The sequence below is a fragment of the Microcebus murinus genome, chromosome 21 (genome assembly GCF_040939455.1).
Source record: "Microcebus murinus isolate Inina chromosome 21, M.murinus_Inina_mat1.0, whole genome shotgun sequence".
NCBI lineage: Eukaryota > Metazoa > Chordata > Mammalia > Primates > Cheirogaleidae > Microcebus > Microcebus murinus.
The window spans coordinates 41,289,508-41,306,304 of record NC_134124.1 but is presented as its reverse complement, the minus strand read 5'-3'; the positions used below and the strand labels follow the sequence as shown (position 1 = coordinate 41,306,304).

At 59.9% G+C, this 16,797-nt stretch overlaps 6 non-coding genes across 6 annotated transcripts; all 6 read right to left on the bottom strand.

Annotated features, from left to right (window-relative positions):
• Window positions 1–1,817: 1,817 nt before the first annotated feature.
• On the bottom strand, window positions 1,818–1,936 carry LOC142863159 (5S ribosomal RNA). Its single transcript, XR_012914053.1, has one exon. It is a non-coding gene; the product is annotated as a 5S ribosomal RNA (ribosomal RNA).
• Window positions 1,937–4,458: 2,522 nt separating this feature from the next.
• Window positions 4,459–4,577, bottom strand: LOC142863158 (5S ribosomal RNA). The gene has a single exon (XR_012914052.1). It is a non-coding gene; the product is annotated as a 5S ribosomal RNA (ribosomal RNA).
• Window positions 4,578–7,093: 2,516 nt separating this feature from the next.
• Window positions 7,094–7,212, bottom strand: LOC142863157 (5S ribosomal RNA). The gene has a single exon (XR_012914051.1). It is a non-coding gene; the product is annotated as a 5S ribosomal RNA (ribosomal RNA).
• Window positions 7,213–9,734: 2,522 nt separating this feature from the next.
• Window positions 9,735–9,853, bottom strand: LOC142863155 (5S ribosomal RNA). The gene has a single exon (XR_012914049.1). It is a non-coding gene; the product is annotated as a 5S ribosomal RNA (ribosomal RNA).
• A 2,485-nt stretch (window positions 9,854–12,338) lies between these two features.
• Window positions 12,339–12,457, bottom strand: LOC142863154 (5S ribosomal RNA). The gene has a single exon (XR_012914048.1). It is a non-coding gene; the product is annotated as a 5S ribosomal RNA (ribosomal RNA).
• Window positions 12,458–14,943: 2,486 nt separating this feature from the next.
• On the bottom strand, window positions 14,944–15,062 carry LOC142863153 (5S ribosomal RNA). Its single transcript, XR_012914047.1, has one exon. It is a non-coding gene; the product is annotated as a 5S ribosomal RNA (ribosomal RNA).
• Between the last annotated feature and the right edge of the window lie 1,735 nt (window positions 15,063–16,797).

Sequence of the window (16,797 nt, the reverse complement as noted above, 5' to 3'; positions counted from 1 at the left end):
TGGGCCTGGCCGGGGCTGGATTGGACCCCAACCACCCTGGGCTGTGGACTTGCTAAAAATGGGCGATTAGAGATTTGGTTCCAGCTTCATTGAGGGTCATTTCACTAACGAAGGCACCGTGAAGACGTTCCTGAGACGTTTGTGAGGGTGGCAACTGAAAGAGAATTTTAAAGCTGACAGAAGAGGCGAGGAAAGGCATAGGAGATTTCCACACCCAGTAAGGAAGCCTTTCCCGAAATGGAAGAAAGAAACGAGCAAACAGAAACACCGGTAGCCCGCCCGGATCAGAGTCTGCTCCTTAGAGCAAGTACCCTGACCAGGTTCACCCGTGGGTCCCGAGCTAGCGGCATTCAGAAGAGCCAGGCCCGCAGCCTACGCAGAAGACACCTGCGCTCGGGTGTCTGTGGCGGCACAATTCACCATTGCAAAGATGTGGAAGCGACCCGAGTGCCCATCGATCCACGAGTGGATTCATAAAATGTGGCGCGTGGACACCACGGAGTGCTATTCGGCTATGAGAAACGGCGGTGAGAGGGCACCTCTCGTGTTCTCCTGGCCGGAGCTGGAACCCGTTCCAGTAAGCCAAGTATCCCAAGAATGGACACAGGAGCACCACGTGCGCGTGCTCACCGGCAAATTGGTAGGAACCCACGGACACCTGAGTGGACGTAGAGGAATCACCTTCATCGGGTGGGGGTCGGGCGGGTGGGGGGAGGGGATGGGCATACACACCCATGAGGAATGGGGTGGGTGCGCACCGACTGGGGGATGGGCGCACTTGAAGCTCTGACCAGAGGGGGCAGGCGGGGAGAGGGCAATGTACCCGACCTTAACATTGGTACCCCCACCATACGCTGCTAAAGCATGAGAGATAAATAAGACAACAGGGGGGAGGGGGGCACGGGCAATACATGGAACCTTAATACTTGTACTCCCATAATCTGCTTGAAAAGAGAGAGAAAAGGAAATGCAATAATGGGGAGGTAAGAGGCATTTTTTTTTTTTTGGAGACAGAGTCTCGCTTTGTTGCCCTGGCTAGAGTGAGTGCCATGGCGTCAGCCTAGCTCACAGCAACCTCAATCTCCTGGGCTCAAGCAATCCTGCTGCCTCAGCCTCCCAAGTAGCTGGGACTACAGGCATGCGCCACCATGCCCGGCTAATTTTTTTTTTTGTATAGATATATATTAGTTGGCCAATGAATTTCTTTCTATTTATAGTAGAGATGGGGTCTCGCTCTTGCTCAGGCTGGTTTCGAACTCCTGACCTCGAGCAATCCGCCCACCTCGGCCTCCCAGAGTGCTAGGATTACAGGCGTGAGCCAGCACGCCGGGCCAAGAGGCATTTTGTTTAAAAAAAAATGACTCCGAAAAGAAAAGTAAAAGGAGGCCTGTCGAGCACGTCTGGGTGTGACTGTGCATCCCCCAACATCCGGTGCCACCACCAAAGATTCCTACGTGTAGCCCATAGAACGCCAAAATCAACGGGACGAGTTCTGGTCACAACTCCCTCAAAATGACATCCCGGCCTTCTACTGCAACTGCCTCCCCTCTCAGACTCTCAAGGTTTCCTCCAGCGTGTCGGTTCCCACAGCCCAGACCCTTGGTCTGAGGCCCGACAGTCCAGGTGCCACGCCTGCTGCCTCGTGGCGGCGGTGCTGCGGCTTGGGGCAAGAGGAGGCCCCACGGAGCGGGCTGGGGCGCCAGGCACCGTGGCGGGCGCTGAGGGTGGGGGTGACCCCCCGCCCCCCAGACTGCCGCCGCGCTCTCCGAATGGGGACAGAACAAGAGGCAAAAAAAAAAAAAATAAAATAAGATACAAGCCTACGGCACCCGGTATTCCCAGGCGGTCTCCCATCCAAGTACTAACCAGGCCCGAGCCTGCTTGGCTTCCGAGATCAGACGAGATCGGGCGCGTTCAGGGTGGTGTGGCCCTAGACGGCGGAGGGCGCCCCAGCCCGGCTCAAGAAGCCGAGCGTCTCTGCGCTTCCCCGTGCCTCCTCCCGCCCCAGGCCCCGCGCCGGCGCTGACCCACTCGGGGCCGGGCCGGGCTGGTTGAGTTCGCTGGCCGGGTCCCGAGGTCTCCACGGGGCTGGGGTGCGGGGCGTGGTGGGCTCGGCGGGGTGGGGGGCTGTCTTCACACACACACACACACACACACACACACACACACACACACACACACACACACGGACACACACCAGATGCGCCTCCAGCCTCCACGGCTGGACCCGCCAAGGTGGAGACCTCCAGCCGCCCTCCTCTCCTGGCCTCGCCTCCCTCACCTACCCGCCCCCAACCCCAGTGCGCCGCTGCTGACTGCGCATGCGCGGGCGGTCGCCTTTGGCCCCAGGGGCCGCCCTCCAGCACAACCCCTTTCAGCTGCGCCCCCGCCCTGCGTGTGGGCTGCCGCCTATCCGCCCGGGACCGGGGCCGGGGCACAGCGCATAGGGGAGGGGAGCGAGTGTAGGGGCGTCTCTCGGGATGTGTGCCATGGGTGGGGTGGTTTGGGGGCGCTGAAGACATCAGTCCCCTCCATCTCCTACCTGTGGAAACCCCCCAAGCCCTTGCAGAACTGCCGGCACCCGCTGCCGTGGGGGCCGGGACCCTACTCTGTGTCCTCCTGTGGCCCAGTCCAAGGGGCCTGGGCCTGGCCGGGGCTGGATTGGACCCCAACCACCCTGGGCTGTGGACTTGCTAAAAATGGGCGATTAGAGATTTGGTTCCAGCTTCATTGAGGGTCATTTCACTAACGAAGGCACCGTGAAGACGTTCCTGAGACGTTTGTGAGGGTGGCAACTGAAAGAGAATTTTAAAGCTGACAGAAGAGGCGAGGAAAGGCATAGGAGATTTCCACACCCAGTAAGGAAGCCTTTCCCGAAATGGAAGAAAGAAACGAGCAAACAGAAACACCGGTAGCCCGCCCGGATCAGAGTCTGCTCCTTAGAGCAAGTACCCTGACCAGGTTCACCCGTGGGTCCCGAGCTAGCGGCATTCAGAAGAGCCAGGCCCGCAGCCTACGCAGAAGACACCTGCGCTCGGGTGTCTGTGGCGGCACAATTCACCATTGCAAAGATGTGGAAGCGACCCGAGTGCCCATCGATCCACGAGTGGATTCATAAAATGTGGCGCGTGGACACCACGGAGTGCTATTCGGCTATGAGAAACGGCGGTGAGAGGGCACCTCTCGTGTTCTCCTGGCCGGAGCTGGAACCCGTTCCAGTAAGCCAAGTATCCCAAGAATGGACACAGGAGCACCACGTGCGCGTGCTCACCGGCAAATTGGTAGGAACCCACGGACACCTGAGTGGACGTAGAGGAATCACCTTCATCGGGTGGGGGTCGGGCGGGTGGGGGGAGGGGATGGGCATACACACCCATGAGGAATGGGGTGGGTGCGCACCGACTGGGGGATGGGCGCACTTGAAGCTCTGACCAGAGGGGGCAGGCGGGGAGAGGGCAATGTACCCGACCTTAACATTGGTACCCCCACCATACGCTGCTAAAGCATGAGAGATAAATAAGACAACAGGGGGGAGGGGGGCACGGGCAATACATGGAACCTTAATACTTGTACTCCCATAATCTGCTTGAAAAGAGAGAGAAAAGGAAATGCAATAATGGGGAGGTAAGAGGCATTTTTTTTTTTTTGGAGACAGAGTCTCGCTTTGTTGCCCTGGCTAGAGTGAGTGCCATGGCGTCAGCCTAGCTCACAGCAACCTCTATCTCCTGGGCTCAAGCAATCCTGCTGCCTCAGCCTCCCAAGTAGCTGGGACTACAGGCATGCGCCACCATGCCCGGCTAATTTTTTTTTTTGTATAGATATATATTAGTTGGCCAATGAATTTCTTTCTATTTATAGTAGAGATGGGGTCTCGCTCTTGCTCAGGCTGGTTTCGAACTCCTGACCTCGAGCAATCCGCCCACCTCGGCCTCCCAGAGTGCTAGGATTACAGGCGTGAGCCAGCACGCCGGGCCAAGAGGCATTTTGTTTAAAAAAAAATGACTCCGAAAAGAAAAGTAAAAGGAGGCCTGTCGAGCACGTCTGGGTGTGACTGTGCATCCCCCAACATCCGGTGCCACCACCAAAGATTCCTACGTGTAGCCCATAGAACGCCAAAATCAACGGGACGAGTTCTGGTCACAACTCCCTCAAAATGACATCCCGGCCTTCTACTGCAACTGCCTCCCCTCTCAGACTCTCAAGGTTTCCTCCAGCGTGTCGGTTCCCACAGCCCAGACCCTTGGTCTGAGGCCCGACAGTCCAGGTGCCACGCCTGCTGCCGCGTGGCGGCGGTGCTGCGGCTTGGGGCAAGAGGAGGCCCCACGGAGCGGGCTGGGGCGCCAGGCACCGTGGCGGGCGCTGAGGGTGGGGGTGACCCCCCGCCCCCCAGACTGCCGCCGCGCTCTCCGAATGGGGACAGAACAAGAGGCAAAAAAAAAAAAAATAAAATAAGATACAAGCCTACGGCACCCGGTATTCCCAGGCGGTCTCCCATCCAAGTACTAACCAGGCCCGAGCCTGCTTGGCTTCCGAGATCAGACGAGATCGGGCGCGTTCAGGGTGGTGTGGCCCTAGACGGCGGAGGGCGCCCCAGCCCGGCTCAAGAAGCCGAGCGTCTCTGCGCTTCCCCGCGCCTCCTCCCGCCCCAGGCCCCGCGCCGGCGCTGACCCACTCGGGGCCGGGCCGGGCTGGTTGAGTTCGCTGGCCGGGTCCCGAGGTCTCCACGGGGCTGGGGTGCGGGGCGTGGTGGGCTCGGCGGGGTGGGGGGCTGTCTTCACACACACACACACACACACACACACACACACACACACACACACACGGACACACACCAGATGCGCCTCCAGCCTCCACGGCTGGACCCGCCAAGGTGGAGACCTCCAGCCGCCCTCCTCTCCTGGCCTCGCCTCCCTCACCTACCCGCCCCCAACCCCAGTGCGCCGCTGCTGACTGCGCATGCGCGGGCGGTCGCCTTTGGCCCCAGGGGCCGCCCTCCAGCACAACCCCTTTCAGCTGCGCCCCCGCCCTGCGTGTGGGCTGCCGCCTATCCGCCCGGGACCGGGGCCGGGGCACAGCGCATAGGGGAGGGGAGCGAGTGTAGGGGCGTCTCTCGGGATGTGTGCCATGGGTGGGGTGGTTTGGGGGCGCTGAAGACATCAGTCCCCTCCATCTCCTACCTGTGGAAACCCCCCAAGCCCTTGCAGAACTGCCGGCACCCGCTGCCGTGGGGGCCGGGACCCTACTCTGTGTCCTCCTGTGGCCCAGTCCAAGGGGCCTGGGCCTGGCCGGGGCTGGATTGGACCCCAACCACCCTGGGCTGTGGACTTGCTAAAAATGGGCGATTAGAGATTTGGTTCCAGCTTCATTGAGGGTCATTTCACTAACGAAGGCACCGTGAAGACGTTCCTGAGACGTTTGTGAGGGTGGCAACTGAAAGAGAATTTTAAAGCTGACAGAAGAGGCGAGGAAAGGCATAGGAGATTTCCACACCCAGTAAGGAAGCCTTTCCCGAAATGGAAGAAAGAAACGAGCAAACAGAAACACCGGTAGCCCGCCCGGATCAGAGTCTGCTCCTTAGAGCAAGTACCCTGACCAGGTTCACCCGTGGGTCCCGAGCTAGCGGCATTCAGAAGAGCCAGGCCCGCAGCCTACGCAGAAGACACCTGCGCTCGGGTGTCTGTGGCGGCACAATTCACCATTGCAAAGATGTGGAAGCGACCCGAGTGCCCATCGATCCACGAGTGGATTCATAAAATGTGGCGCGTGGACACCACGGAGTGCTATTCGGCTATGAGAAACGGCGGTGAGAGGGCACCTCTCGTGTTCTCCTGGCCGGAGCTGGAACCCGTTCCAGTAAGCCAAGTATCCCAAGAATGGACACAGGAGCACCACGTGCGCGTGCTCACCGGCAAATTGGTAGGAACCCACGGACACCTGAGTGGACGTAGAGGAATCACCTTCATCGGGTGGGGGTCGGGCGGGTGGGGGGAGGGGATGGGCATACACACCCATGAGGAATGGGGTGGGTGCGCACCGACTGGGGGATGGGCGCACTTGAAGCTCTGACCAGAGGGGGCAGGCGGGGAGAGGGCAATGTACCCGACCTTAACATTGGTACCCCCACCATACGCTGCTAAAGCATGAGAGATAAATAAGACAACAGGGGGGAGGGGGGCACGGGCAATACATGGAACCTTAATACTTGTACTCCCATAATCTGCTTGAAAAGAGAGAGAAAAGGAAATGCAATAATGGGGAGGTAAGAGGCATTTTTTTTTTTTTGGAGACAGAGTCTCGCTTTGTTGCCCTGGCTAGAGTGAGTGCCATGGCGTCAGCCTAGCTCACAGCAACCTCAATCTCCTGGGCTCAAGCAATCCTGCTGCCTCAGCCTCCCAAGTAGCTGGGACTACAGGCATGCGCCACCATGCCCGGCTAATTTTTTTTTTTGTATAGATATATATTAGTTGGCCAATGAATTTCTTTCTATTTATAGTAGAGATGGGGTCTCGCTCTTGCTCAGGCTGGTTTCGAACTCCTGACCTCGAGCAATCCGCCCACCTCGGCCTCCCAGAGTGCTAGGATTACAGGCGTGAGCCAGCACGCCGGGCCAAGAGGCATTTTGTTTAAAAAAAAATGACTCCGAAAAGAAAAGTAAAAGGAGGCCTGTCGAGCACGTCTGGGTGTGACTGTGCATCCCCCAACATCCGGTGCCACCACCAAAGATTCCTACGTGTAGCCCATAGAACGCCAAAATCAACGGGACGAGTTCTGGTCACAACTCCCTCAAAATGACATCCCGGCCTTCTACTGCAACTGCCTCCCCTCTCAGACTCTCAAGGTTTCCTCCAGCGTGTCGGTTCCCACAGCCCAGACCCTTGGTCTGAGGCCCGACAGTCCAGGTGCCACGCCTGCTGCCTCGTGGCGGCGGTGCTGCGGCTTGGGGCAAGAGGAGGCCCCACGGAGCGGGCTGGGGCGCCAGGCACCGTGGCGGGCGCTGAGGGTGGGGGTGACCCCCCGCCCCCCAGACTGCCGCCGCGCTCTCCGAATGGGGACAGAACAAGAGGCAAAAAAAAAAAAAATAAAATAAGATACAAGCCTACGGCACCCGGTATTCCCAGGCGGTCTCCCATCCAAGTACTAACCAGGCCCGAGCCTGCTTGGCTTCCGAGATCAGACGAGATCGGGCGCGTTCAGGGTGGTGTGGCCCTAGACGGCGGAGGGCGCCCCAGCCCGGCTCAAGAAGCCGAGCGTCTCTGCGCTTCCCCGCGCCTCCTCCCGCCCCAGGCCCCGCGCCGGCGCTGACCCACTCGGGGCCGGGCCGGGCTGGTTGAGTTCGCTGGCCGGGTCCCGAGGTCTCCACGGGGCTGGGGTGCGGGGCGTGGTGGGCTCGGCGGGGTGGGGGGCTGTCTTCACACACACACACACACACACACACACACACACACACACACACACACACACACGGACACACACCAGATGCGCCTCCAGCCTCCACGGCTGGACCCGCCAAGGTGGAGACCTCCAGCCGCCCTCCTCTCCTGGCCTCGCCTCCCTCACCTACCCGCCCCCAACCCCAGTGCGCCGCTGCTGACTGCGCATGCGCGGGCGGTCGCCTTTGGCCCCAGGGGCCGCCCTCCAGCACAACCCCTTTCAGCTGCGCCCCCGCCCTGCGTGTGGGCTGCCGCCTATCCGCCCGGGACCGGGGCCGGGGCACAGCGCATAGGGGAGGGGAGCGAGTGTAGGGGCGTCTCTCGGGATGTGTGCCATGGGTGGGGTGGTTTGGGGGCGCTGAAGACATCAGTCCCCTCCATCTCCTACCTGTGGAAACCCCCCAAGCCCTTGCAGAACTGCCGGCACCCGCTGCCGTGGGGGCCGGGACCCTACTCTGTGTCCTCCTGTGGCCCAGTCCAAGGGGCCTGGGCCTGGCCGGGGCTGGATTGGACCCCAACCACCCTGGGCTGTGGACTTGCTAAAAATGGGCGATTAGAGATTTGGTTCCAGCTTCATTGAGGGTCATTTCACTAACGAAGGCACCGTGAAGACGTTCCTGAGACGTTTGTGAGGGTGGCAACTGAAAGAGAATTTTAAAGCTGACAGAAGAGGCGAGGAAAGGCATAGGAGATTTCCACACCCAGTAAGGAAGCCTTTCCCGAAATGGAAGAAAGAAACGAGCAAACAGAAACACCGGTAGCCCGCCCGGATCAGAGTCTGCTCCTTAGAGCAAGTACCCTGACCAGGTTCACCCGTGGGTCCCGAGCTAGCGGCATTCAGAAGAGCCAGGCCCGCAGCCTACGCAGAAGACACCTGCGCTCGGGTGTCTGTGGCGGCACAATTCACCATTGCAAAGATGTGGAAGCGACCCGAGTGCCCATCGATCCACGAGTGGATTCATAAAATGTGGCGCGTGGACACCACGGAGTGCTATTCGGCTATGAGAAACGGCGGTGAGAGGGCACCTCTCGTGTTCTCCTGGCCGGAGCTGGAACCCGTTCCAGTAAGCCAAGTATCCCAAGAATGGACACAGGAGCACCACGTGCGCGTGCTCACCGGCAAATTGGTAGGAACCCACGGACACCTGAGTGGACGTAGAGGAATCACCTTCATCGGGTGGGGGTCGGGCGGGTGGGGGGAGGGGATGGGCATACACACCCATGAGGAATGGGGTGGGTGCGCACCGACTGGGGGATGGGCGCACTTGAAGCTCTGACCAGAGGGGGCAGGCGGGGAGAGGGCAATGTACCCGACCTTAACATTGGTACCCCCACCATACGCTGCTAAAGCATGAGAGATAAATAAGACAACAGGGGGGAGGGGGGCACGGGCAATACATGGAACCTTAATACTTGTACTCCCATAATCTGCTTGAAAAGAGAGAGAAAAGGAAATGCAATAATGGGGAGGTAAGAGGCATTTTTTTTTTTTTGGAGACAGAGTCTCGCTTTGTTGCCCTGGCTAGAGTGAGTGCCATGGCGTCAGCCTAGCTCACAGCAACCTCAATCTCCTGGGCTCAAGCAATCCTGCTGCCTCAGCCTCCCAAGTAGCTGGGACTACAGGCATGCGCCACCATGCCCGGCTAATTTTTTTTTTTGTATAGATATATATTAGTTGGCCAATGAATTTCTTTCTATTTATAGTAGAGATGGGGTCTCGCTCTTGCTCAGGCTGGTTTCGAACTCCTGACCTCGAGCAATCCGCCCACCTCGGCCTCCCAGAGTGCTAGGATTACAGGCGTGAGCCAGCACGCCGGGCCAAGAGGCATTTTGTTTAAAAAAAAATGACTCCGAAAAGAAAAGTAAAAGGAGGCCTGTCGAGCACGTCTGGGTGTGACTGTGCATCCCCCAACATCCGGTGCCACCACCAAAGATTCCTACGTGTAGCCCATAGAACGCCAAAATCAACGGGACGAGTTCTGGTCACAACTCCCTCAAAATGACATCCCGGCCTTCTTCTGCAACTGCCTCCCCTCTCAGACTCTCAAGGTTTCCTCCAGCGTGTCGGTTCCCACAGCCCAGACCCTTGGTCTGAGGCCCGACAGTCCAGGTGCCACGCCTGCTGCCTCGTGGCGGCGGTGCTGCGGCTTGGGGCAAGAGGAGGCCCCACGGAGCGGGCTGGGGCGCCAGGCACCGTGGCGGGCGCTGAGGGTGGGGGTGACCCCCCGCCCCCCAGACTGCCGCCGCGCTCTCCGAATGGGGACAGAACAAGAGGCAAAAAAAAAAAAAATAAAATAAGATACAAGCCTACGGCACCCGGTATTCCCAGGCGGTCTCCCATCCAAGTACTAACCAGGCCCGAGCCTGCTTGGCTTCCGAGATCAGACGAGATCGGGCGCGTTCAGGGTGGTGTGGCCCTAGACGGCGGAGGGCGCCCCAGCCCGGCTCAAGAAGCCGAGCGTCTCTGCGCTTCCCCGCGCCTCCTCCCGCCCCAGGCCCCGCGCCGGCGCTGACCCACTCGGGGCCGGGCCGGGCTGGTTGAGTTCGCTGGCCGGGTCCCGAGGTCTCCACGGGGCTGGGGTGCGGGGCGTGGTGGGCTCGGCGGGGTGGGGGGCTGTCTTCACACACACACACACACGAACACACACCAGATGCGCCTCCAGCCTCCACGGCTGGACCCGCCAAGGTGGAGACCTCCAGCCGCCCTCCTCTCCTGGCCTCGCCTCCCTCACCTACCCGCCCCCAACCCCAGTGCGCCGCTGCTGACTGCGCATGCGCGGGCGGTCGCCTTTGGCCCCAGGGGCCGCCCTCCAGCACAACCGCTTTCAGCTGCGCCCCCGCCCTGCGTGTGGGCTGCCGCCTATCCGCCCGGGACCGGGGCCGGGGCACAGCGCATAGGGGAGGGGAGCGAGTGTAGGGGCGTCTCTCGGGATGTGTGCCATGGGTGGGGTGGTTTGGGGGCGCTGAAGACATCAGTCCCCTCCATCTCCTACCTGTGGAAACCCCCCAAGCCCTTGCAGAACTGCCGGCACCCGCTGCCGTGGGGGCCGGGACCCTACTCTGTGTCCTCCTGTGGCCCAGTCCAAGGGGCCTGGGCCTGGCCGGGGCTGGATTGGACCCCAACCACCCTGGGCTGTGGACTTGCTAAAAATGGGCGATTAGAGATTTGGTTCCAGCTTCATTGAGGGTCATTTCACTAACGAAGGCACCGTGAAGACGTTCCTGAGACGTTTGTGAGGGTGGCAACTGAAAGAGAATTTTAAAGCTGACAGAAGAGGCGAGGAAAGGCATAGGAGATTTCCACACCCAGTAAGGAAGCCTTTCCCGAAATGGAAGAAAGAAACGAGCAAACAGAAACACCGGTAGCCCGCCCGGATCAGAGTCTGCTCCTTAGAGCAAGTACCCTGACCAGGTTCACCCGTGGGTCCCGAGCTAGCGGCATTCAGAAGAGCCAGGCCCGCAGCCTACGCAGAAGACACCTGCGCTCGGGTGTCTGTGGCGGCACAATTCACCATTGCAAAGATGTGGAAGCGACCCGAGTGCCCATCGATCCACGAGTGGATTCATAAAATGTGGCGCGTGGACACCACGGAGTGCTATTCGGCTATGAGAAACGGCGGTGAGAGGGCACCTCTCGTGTTCTCCTGGCCGGAGCTGGAACCCGTTCCAGTAAGCCAAGTATCCCAAGAATGGACACAGGAGCACCACGTGCGCGTGCTCACCGGCAAATTGGTAGGAACCCACGGACACCTGAGTGGACGTAGAGGAATCACCTTCATCGGGTGGGGGTCGGGCGGGTGGGGGGAGGGGATGGGCATACACACCCATGAGGAATGGGGTGGGTGCGCACCGACTGGGGGATGGGCGCACTTGAAGCTCTGACCAGAGGGGGCAGGCGGGGAGAGGGCAATGTACCCGACCTTAACATTGGTACCCCCACCATACGCTGCTAAAGCATGAGAGATAAATAAGACAACAGGGGGGAGGGGGGCACGGGCAATACATGGAACCTTAATACTTGTACTCCCATAATCTGCTTGAAAAGAGAGAGAAAAGGAAATGCAATAATGGGGAGGTAAGAGGCATTTTTTTTTTTTGGAGACAGAGTCTCGCTTTGTTGCCCTGGCTAGAGTGAGTGCCATGGCGTCAGCCTAGCTCACAGCAACCTCAATCTCCTGGGCTCAAGCAATCCTGCTGCCTCAGCCTCCCAAGTAGCTGGGACTACAGGCATGCGCCACCATGCCCGGCTAATTTTTTTTTTTGTATAGATATATATTAGTTGGCCAATGAATTTCTTTCTATTTATAGTAGAGATGGGGTCTCGCTCTTGCTCAGGCTGGTTTCGAACTCCTGACCTCGAGCAATCCGCCCACCTCGGCCTCCCAGAGTGCTAGGATTACAGGCGTGAGCCAGCACGCCGGGCCAAGAGGCATTTTGTTTAAAAAAAAATGACTCCGAAAAGAAAAGTAAAAGGAGGCCTGTCGAGCACGTCTGGGTGTGACTGTGCATCCCCCAACATCCGGTGCCACCACCAAAGATTCCTACGTGTAGCCCATAGAACGCCAAAATCAACGGGACGAGTTCTGGTCACAACTCCCTCAAAATGACATCCCGGCCTTCTTCTGCAACTGCCTCCCCTCTCAGACTCTCAAGGTTTCCTCCAGCGTGTCGGTTCCCACAGCCCAGACCCTTGGTCTGAGGCCCGACAGTCCAGGTGCCACGCCTGCTGCCTCGTGGCGGCGGTGCTGCGGCTTGGGGCAAGAGGAGGCCCCACGGAGCGGGCTGGGGCGCCAGGCACCGTGGCGGGCGCTGAGGGTGGGGGTGACCCCCCGCCCCCCAGACTGCCGCCGCGCTCTCCGAATGGGGACAGAACAAGAGGCAAAAAAAAAAAAAATAAAATAAGATACAAGCCTACGGCACCCGGTATTCCCAGGCGGTCTCCCATCCAAGTACTAACCAGGCCCGAGCCTGCTTGGCTTCCGAGATCAGACGAGATCGGGCGCGTTCAGGGTGGTGTGGCCCTAGACGGCGGAGGGCGCCCCAGCCCGGCTCAAGAAGCCGAGCGTCTCTGCGCTTCCCCGCGCCTCCTCCCGCCCCAGGCCCCGCGCCGGCGCTGACCCACTCGGGGCCGGGCCGGGCTGGTTGAGTTCGCTGGCCGGGTCCCGAGGTCTCCACGGGGCTGGGGTGCGGGGCGTGGTGGGCTCGGCGGGGTGGGGGGCTGTCTTCACACACACACACACACGAACACACACCAGATGCGCCTCCAGCCTCCACGGCTGGACCCGCCAAGGTGGAGACCTCCAGCCGCCCTCCTCTCCTGGCCTCGCCTCCCTCACCTACCCGCCCCCAACCCCAGTGCGCCGCTGCTGACTGCGCATGCGCGGGCGGTCGCCTTTGGCCCCAGGGGCCGCCCTCCAGCACAACCCCTTTCAGCTGCGCCCCCGCCCTGCGTGTGGGCTGCCGCCTATCCGCCCCGGACCGGGGCCGGGGCACAGCGCATAGGGGAGGGGAGCGAGTGTAGGGGCGTCTCTCGGGATGTGTGCCATGGGTGGGGTGGTTTGGGGGCGCTGAAGACATCAGTCCCCTCCATCTCCTACCTGTGGAAACCCCCCAAGCCCTTGCAGAACTGCCGGCACCCGCTGCCGTGGGGGCCGGGACCCTACTCTGTGTCCTCCTGTGGCCCAGTCCAAGGGGCCTGGGCCTGGCCGGGGCTGGATTGGACCCCAACCACCCTGGGCTGTGGACTTGCTAAAAATGGGCGATTAGAGATTTGGTTCCAGCTTCATTGAGGGTCATTTCACTAACGAAGGCACCGTGAAGACGTTCCTGAGACGTTTGTGAGGGTGGCAACTGAAAGAGAATTTTAAAGCTGACAGAAGAGGCGAGGAAAGGCATAGGAGATTTCCACACCCAGTAAGGAAGCCTTTCCCGAAATGGAAGAAAGAAACGAGCAAACAGAAACACCGGTAGCCCGCCCGGATCAGAGTCTGCTCCTTAGAGCAAGTACCCTGACCAGGTTCACCCGTGGGTCCCGAGCTAGCGGCATTCAGAAGAGCCAGGCCCGCAGCCTACGCAGAAGACACCTGCGCTCGGGTGTCTGTGGCGGCACAATTCACCATTGCAAAGATGTGGAAGCGACCCGAGTGCCCATCGATCCACGAGTGGATTCATAAAATGTGGCGCGTGGACACCACGGAGTGCTATTCGGCTATGAGAAACGGCGGTGAGAGGGCACCTCTCGTGTTCTCCTGGCCGGAGCTGGAACCCGTTCCAGTAAGCCAAGTATCCCAAGAATGGACACAGGAGCACCACGTGCGCGTGCTCACCGGCAAATTGGTAGGAACCCACGGACACCTGAGTGGACGTAGAGGAATCACCTTCATCGGGTGGGGGTCGGGCGGGTGGGGGGAGGGGATGGGCATACACACCCATGAGGAATGGGGTGGGTGCGCACCGACTGGGGGATGGGCGCACTTGAAGCTCTGACCAGAGGGGGCAGGCGGGGAGAGGGCAATGTACCCGACCTTAACATTGGTACCCCCACCATACGCTGCTAAAGCATGAGAGATAAATAAGACAACAGGGGGGAGGGGGGCACGGGCAATACATGGAACCTTAATACTTGTACTCCCATAATCTGCTTGAAAAGAGAGAGAAAAGGAAATGCAATAATGGGGAGGTAAGAGGCATTTTTTTTTTTTTGGAGACAGAGTCTCGCTTTGTTGCCCTGGCTAGAGTGAGTGCCATGGCGTCAGCCTAGCTCACAGCAACCTCAATCTCCTGGGCTCAAGCAATCCTGCTGCCTCAGCCTCCCAAGTAGCTGGGACTACAGGCATGCGCCACCATGCCCGGCTAATTTTTTTTTTTGTATAGATATATATTAGTTGGCCAATGAATTTCTTTCTATTTATAGTAGAGATGGGGTCTCGCTCTTGCTCAGGCTGGTTTCGAACTCCTGACCTCGAGCAATCCGCCCACCTCGGCCTCCCAGAGTGCTAGGATTACAGGCGTGAGCCAGCACGCCGGGCCAAGAGGCATTTTGTTTAAAAAAAAATGACTCCGAAAAGAAAAGTAAAAGGAGGCCTGTCGAGCACGTCTGGGTGTGACTGTGCATCCCCCAACATCCGGTGCCACCACCAAAGATTCCTACGTGTAGCCCATAGAACGCCAAAATCAACGGGACGAGTTCTGGTCACAACTCCCTCAAAATGACATCCCGGCCTTCTTCTGCAACTGCCTCCCCTCTCAGACTCTCAAGGTTTCCTCCAGCGTGTCGGTTCCCACAGCCCAGACCCTTGGTCTGAGGCCCGACAGTCCAGGTGCCACGCCTGCTGCCTCGTGGCGGCGGTGCTGCGGCTTGGGGCAAGAGGAGGCCCCACGGAGCGGGCTGGGGCGCCAGGCACCGTGGCGGGCGCTGAGGGTGGGGGTGACCCCCCGCCCCCCAGACTGCCGCCGCGCTCTCCGAATGGGGACAGAACAAGAGGCAAAAAAAAAAAAAATAAAATAAGATACAAGCCTACGGCACCCGGTATTCCCAGGCGGTCTCCCATCCAAGTACTAACCAGGCCCGAGCCTGCTTGGCTTCCGAGATCAGACGAGATCGGGCGCGTTCAGGGTGGTGTGGCCCTAGACGGCGGAGGGCGCCCCAGCCCGGCTCAAGAAGCCGAGCGTCTCTGCGCTTCCCCGCGCCTCCTCCCGCCCCAGGCCCCGCGCCGGCGCTGACCCACTCGGGGCCGGGCCGGGCTGGTTGAGTTCGCTGGCCGGGTCCCGAGGTCTCCACGGGGCTGGGGTGCGGGGCGTGGTGGGCTCGGCGGGGTGGGGGGCTGTCTTCACACACACACACACACGAACACACACCAGATGCGCCTCCAGCCTCCACGGCTGGACCCGCCAAGGTGGAGACCTCCAGCCGCCCTCCTCTCCTGGCCTCGCCTCCCTCACCTACCCGCCCCCAACCCCAGTGCGCCGCTGCTGACTGCGCATGCGCGGGCGGTCGCCTTTGGCCCCAGGGGCCGCCCTCCAGCACAACCCCTTTCAGCTGCGCCCCCGCCCTGCGTGTGGGCTGCCGCCTATCCGCCCGGGACCGGGGCCGGGGCACAGCGCATAGGGGAGGGGAGCGAGTGTAGGGGCGTCTCTCGGGATGTGTGCCATGGGTGGGGTGGTTTGGGGGCGCTGAAGACATCAGTCCCCTCCATCTCCTACCTGTGGAAACCCCCCAAGCCCTTGCAGAACTGCCGGCACCCGCTGCCGTGGGGGCCGGGACCCTACTCTGTGTCCTCCTGTGGCCCAGTCCAAGGGGCCTGGGCCTGGCCGGGGCTGGATTGGACCCCAACCACCCTGGGCTGTGGACTTGCTAAAAATGGGCGATTAGAGATTTGGTTCCAGCTTCATTGAGGGTCATTTCACTAACGAAGGCACCGTGAAGACGTTCCTGAGACGTTTGTGAGGGTGGCAACTGAAAGAGAATTTTAAAGCTGACAGAAGAGGCGAGGAAAGGCATAGGAGATTTCCACACCCAGTAAGGAAGCCTTTCCCGAAATGGAAGAAAGAAACGAGCAAACAGAAACACCGGTAGCCCGCCCGGATCAGAGTCTGCTCCTTAGAGCAAGTACCCTGACCAGGTTCACCCGTGGGTCCCGAGCTAGCGGCATTCAGAAGAGCCAGGCCCGCAGCCTACGCAGAAGACACCTGCGCTCGGGTGTCTGTGGCGGCACAATTCACCATTGCAAAGATGTGGAAGCGACCCGAGTGCCCATCGATCCACGAGTGGATTCATAAAATGTGGCGCGTGGACACCACGGAGTGCTATTCGGCTATGAGAAACGGCGGTGAGAGGGCACCTCTCGTGTTCTCCTGGCCGGAGCTGGAACCCGTTCCAGTAAGCCAAGTATCCCAAGAATGGACACAGGAGCACCACGTGCGCGTGCTCACCGGCAAATTGGTAGGAACCCACGGACACCTGAGTGGACGTAGAGGAATCACCTTCATCGGGTGGGGGTCGGGCGGGTGGGGGGAGGGGATGGGCATACACACCCATGAGGAATGGGGTGGGTGCGCACCGACTGGGGGATGGGCGCACTTGAAGCTCTGACCAGAGGGGGCAGGCGGGGAGAGGGCAATGTACCCGACCTTAACATTGGTACCCCCACCATACGCTGCTAAAGCATGAGAGATAAATAAGACAACAGGGGGGAGGGGGGCACGGGCAATACATGGAACCTTAATACTTGTACTCCCATAATCTGCTTGAAAAGAGAGAGAAAAGGAAATGCAATAATGGGGAGGTAAGAGGCATTTTTTTTTTTTTGGAGACAGAGTCTCGCTTTGTTGCCCTGGCTAGAGTGAGTGCCATGGCGTCAGCCTAGCT